The sequence below is a fragment of the Solanum dulcamara genome, chromosome 9, assembly GCF_947179165.1.
Source record: "Solanum dulcamara chromosome 9, daSolDulc1.2, whole genome shotgun sequence".
Classification (NCBI taxonomy): Eukaryota; Viridiplantae; Streptophyta; class Magnoliopsida; order Solanales; family Solanaceae; genus Solanum; species Solanum dulcamara.
Window position 1 is genome coordinate 39,703,142 of NC_077245.1, and position 5,549 is coordinate 39,708,690.

The 5,549-nt window shown below is 39.0% G+C and overlaps 1 long non-coding RNA gene across 1 annotated transcript; it reads right to left on the reverse strand.

The window, feature by feature from the left end:
* Positions 1-1,698: 1,698 nt before the first annotated feature.
* On the reverse strand, positions 1,699-3,672 carry LOC129904420 (uncharacterized). The gene is made up of 3 exons (XR_008770425.1): positions 3,634-3,672; positions 2,986-3,032; positions 1,699-1,794 (listed from the first exon to the last, which is right to left on the reverse strand). It is a non-coding gene; the product is annotated as an uncharacterized LOC129904420 (long non-coding RNA).
* Positions 3,673-5,549: the final 1,877 nt, after the last annotated feature.

Here is a 5,549-nt window from a genome sequence, read left to right on the forward strand (position 1 = left end):
TGATTAGTGTTGTCATTATTATGGTATTGTATTTGAAGGTAATTTGTGTATGTTGAAGAGTTGGAAATATAGTTATAGATGAGTATAAGTGCTGCTGTTTGCAGCCACGTTTTACTCCTTTCTGTGTGATTGTGATTTTATGAAGTAAAGATCAAAAATCATATTTTGATCTCGTGATTTTGGGTGGGCTGTTTAGCACTTGTATTGAATGATATTGAAGTAGTTTTATTGTATGTGGATGGTGGTAGTTGTTGTTGGTGTTGCTATGCTAATCAGAGGTTAATTGAAAGTTAGGATTTGGCAAGTTATGTAGGGGAAATGCTGCCCGATTTCCGTTAAGTTCTTAACTAATCAATATACTTATCAAAAAGTGTGAATGACGAAATAATTCCTATAAGTGATTGGTTTTAGATTTATAAGATGGAATGTTGAAGTTTATTCATAATAGTGTTATTTTCATATTAAATAGGCTAAAGGGGTAACGAGGCAAGCTTGGATACGGTGGATCTGTAATAGGTATGTAAAGCTATACCTTCTTTCTTTTGGCATGTCTTAGATATAAGTAAGGAGTGATATGTATATGAAATTTGGGGTAATTCCATTCATGAGCTTTGAGTGTGCTTCATGATTCTTATTAACTTCTTCATATTACAATTCTCAAGTGATATAGCCTCCCCCTCCAGTTTTTTATACGTTGGATAATAGTCGATATATACCCATTTCTATTCTTAGGGACTCTATGATAATTAGTATTCGGACTTCTATAAGATGTTTCATACTATAGTGACATATGACTATGATTCTTGAGGCTCTTTGACATACTTTATGATGATATTCGAGGGATGTATGATATGTTATCAAGTTTTACATGCATGTATATGTATTGTATTATATATGGATCAGGCCCGTACGTTCCTCGGTACTATTATATTATATATGGATCGAGGCCGTACGTTCCTCAGCACTATTATATTATATATGGATCGGGCCGTACGCTCCTCAGCACTAATATGTTATATTTATGGATTGGGCCAAACGTTCCTCGGCACTATTATATTATGTATGGATCAGGCTGTGCATTCCATTGCTCTAACAGTTATACTAGAATCTATGCCTGCCATACGCCGTAAAGTCAAATTCAGTTATATAGAGTTATGCAGATATTATCACATGTTGGCCACAAATGCATTCAGTTATTGAGACTGTTTTCATGATTCATCTATAATGTTCTTACGCTTTATATACTCAATACGTATTGCGTGATGACCTCCTCTCTTCGGGGGGCTGCATTTCATGCCCACAGGTATAGAAAAGCATTTTGGGGATCTGTCACGACCCAACCCCGTAGGCCGCGACTGGGGTCCGACCTGGACCCCCCGTACATATATCTATTAGATGAGGTCACATTGAATCGTAAATAAGACAATATCATGTAACAGAGCCCCACTGGCGATAACATTTTCATAAACTGTAGCCCTTTTCGTTTGTATCACAACATGACAGGGCACGCAAGCCGACAAGGCTGCCATAACATAATAATATATATCATATATCATGTAGACCCAGCTTAATCAAACTGACATACACAACCCACATATACATGTCTGCAGACCTCTAAACATATAAATGACAACATATGGCGGGACAGGGCCCCCGCCGTACCCCTGAATGGATAAAACAATTTCTATACATCCGTGGACAGTATCAAAAACTAGGCTCCGATACAATGAAGCCTCTTCCAGCTGAGCTGCATGGAATCCTAAGCTGACGGACTCCCAAAATCTGTACCCGTACCTGCGGGCATGAACGCAGCCCCCCCGAGAAAGGGGGTCAGTACGATATGTGTACTGAGTATGTAAAACATAATATAAAACAACTGGAAACATATCTGAGATAGAGAATCAGGGGATAAGATATCAATTCAGAAACTTGTACCTGTACTTTATGAATTACAAAAACATGCATGTTCGAGTCATATCATATAGCCGGCCCTTTCGGGGGTCCGGTGAATCATCTCTGTAAAATCATCTCTGTAAAACCATCATGGCCCCAGTGCCATCACCACCTTATTACAACACATCATCATATATTTATACACGTATCCTGGCCCTCTATTGAGGGACTCAGTGAATAATGCAGTGAACTGTGCACGAGAACATATCCTGGCCCGGGACTCAGGGAAAGAAGTGTTACAATATACACGAGTAGAGTAGTGAGTAACTATATGCAATTTAAATCATTATCAGAGACTCGATAGAATAAGAAAGTTAAGCTTTTATTTGAGAACCCGAGTAGCGGTGTAGTCATCTCGAGTGTCCTCTAAATGCCATTATGGGCTGTCTCAATTATAATCTCGGGGCTCCTAGACATGTACTAAAGTAAAGCCAAATCGCTTATGGAACCAGAAACATTTGTTAACATATAGTCTGTAAGACTTGGAGCCTGTACATTTGTTACCTTTTTAACATATAAAAGTTTCCAGGGAAATAGTTCGATTATTATAAAAGTTCGATATTCAGACGTAAATAAGAGATGCTAAGAATGGAGTTACGCTGGAACTCATATCATGTTTAACCTACAACTAAGACACGCCAAAAGAAGAAAGAGAATAAACTATATATGGTCTGTACTTTTCTTTATGGGATCTGCATACACATATTTCATACCCGGCCCATCATGGGGCTCGGTGAATCATTATGGCATCATAATCTCACTTTCATACCAAACACGTATCAAAGGAAATGAGAGATAGCTTTCCAAATACTAGTGTTTAATACATAGAAGCCTTACTAGGCAATACTCAATTCTTGCAGAAATTCCAATACTAAGCAGTGGATATGGGTTATGAGGCATACTTGGAGTTTTGGGAATGGAATTATCCCCACATTCCACACACACTTCACTTAAGGCTAAAACTTACCAAAAGGAAAGAAAGATAATTGTACGTGCTTATACCAAAACATGCCACAAGAAAGCTTTACATACCTTTTGGGAGTTACCCTTTATCCTGCTCGTCTCGTCGTCTTCCGAACCTATTCAATATGAAAGTAATACGAATATCAACTACTCTTAACTTTCCAGCATCTTGGATTACGCCTTAATGTTAATGGAATCTATTGCCTTAGTTGTTTCCTCGACTAGTCCTTTAGTTTGTTAAGGCGTTAACGAAAATTGGGCAGCACCTCCCCTATAATGTGCCCTATCCAAATTTCCAATCAGGTCCCTAAGACCTACAACCAACCAACAACAACAACCTGCAGCAATTCATACCAACAATATACAACATACACTCCAAACAACTTATTCCAAAAATACGATATCTCAATAGGGCGTCTAGCCTTTATTTTGTGACGCCTTTAATTATACATAACAAGGGGTCATGTGGCTTCTACCAGCAGCACCCTAACCCACATTAGGACATATTTAGGCCCTGCAACAACAAGTCACACCCCTGCAGAGCAACTCACAAGAACAACACTTTGTTTCGACAACAATTCAACCATAACGACTACAAATTAGTTTATTCCGAACGCCAAGTATTTCTAAGCCATTTTCATATTTCCATCCACCAATAGGGAGTGTAACATGCTCCATCAGAACACATAAAGCTCAAATTAAAAGAAGAAATCTTACCTTACGTTAAACTTGTCAAACTCGCCAAAACTATCCAAAATGTGAAATCTGGACAGCTTACTGTTTTACCTTGTCGCTTCGTTTCGAAGGGGTAATGGAGGGAAACAGGATTTACGTCCTTCATAAAAGTTATAGACACGTGTATTAGGGTCGCAAACAATTTCGAATCATCCCTACATCAATTTTGTACAAAAAGATATGACTAAAATACTCACAGCTGTCCGTGTAGGATTTCCAAAACCAAATTTGAGCAGTACCTCCTCTACACTTCATCACCACTTTTCAAGCTGATACAAGTGGAACTGGATTTTGGAGTCTGAATGAGAGTTATAGCACCACGAAATACCTTTCCAAAACATATTAAATCACTTGAAACGAATCTGTACACAAGAAGTTATATGATTATTACTAACCACTGTCCCTTCCAAAAACGGGTTTATTAATTAACGTTTTCTCTTATTTTCTCTTCCAAATTCCAATTGCAAAGCTGGAGTTTTACTTCCATGAAGGTCTTAAAATACATATATACATATCCAAGTACTTAAGGTACACCGTATATAATTAATTCACGGAAGAAAATTGGAAAACAAACCTTTAAACTTCAAGAACCATGGCTGCTTCTCTATTTCTCTCCCTCACGTTTTTTTCTCTCTAAGTTGGCTGATGTTTTGATGGATAACTGAAGTATATGATATATATCCACATATATATGTGGCTTTAGGGTGTGACACGTGTCAACCCCCAAGAGGTTACACGTGTCCAGCCCCTATTGGGCCACCGTATCATGCTGCCAACTATGGGCTGCCACGTGGCAGTGGGGTCCACCCCCCCCCAAGCAGGTGGGTCACCTGCTTGCTTGAGGTTCTGCCACGTGTCGCTTCTTCATTGGCTACCACGTATCGTCTTTTTTCCCTTCCTCGTGGGCTCGTAATCTCGTCTTATTTTATGTACCTATGTAATCCGTGCTACGTAAGTTTGATATATGCTTAAGTAGCTCAAGTGCATATGACTTTTAACTTAGTAGCTTACATAGGTAAATCGAGTCCTACGACTCATTACTTGGCCTCCAATTCCTTCCGGACTCTTATGATTTCATCTCCAACCTTCTCTAGTATGGGGTATCACATTCTCCCTTCCTTAGAGCCGTTTGATAGTGTCGTAACTTAAGTGGCTCACATGCTAACTTCTAAGTAACTTAAGGGACATTCCGAGTTTAAAAAGGGTGGGGTGTAACATCCTTCCCCCCTTTAGAACATTCGTCCCCGAATGTTAGCTAAAACTTCTCTTAGCACCTTATACAAATCGTAGGGAGATTCATTGCTATTTTCTTAACACGTACTTCCATACCAATATTTCATATACGTGTTTCAGGAATCGGGGTTACCTGTAAATATTGGGAATAGGTGCAAATACTTGTGTTTTATATCCTCTTCAATTTCCCAGGTCATCCCTTTTCTGGTTTTGGTTTTGTCACAGTATCTTGACGGAAGGCACGTCCTCAGTTCGCAACCTTCTAATTTGCCAATCCAAGATGGCAATAAGTTTCTCCTCATAGGATAACTCTTCCATCTCATGGACTTCATTTATGAGACATACTATGGGTGGATCGCCAGTACAGTTGCGAAATATTTATATTTAATAGACTGGGCGTATGGTTTCCAAATCAGGTGGTAAGCTTAAATTACCAGTCACATTGCCCACCTTATGAGTAACTTGATACCTTCTAACATATTTTGGGTTAAGTCCCCTTTTCTGGGTGACTCCGTTATGAACATCCAATCATCCATTTGAACTTTGAATGTCGATGTCGATTATCTGTATATCATTCCTGCCGACTCTGGGCTTTTAGTCAATAGTTTGCTTAATCCTGTTTGGCCTACCAGCTTAATCTTTTTCCCATCAGGGGGACCTATAGG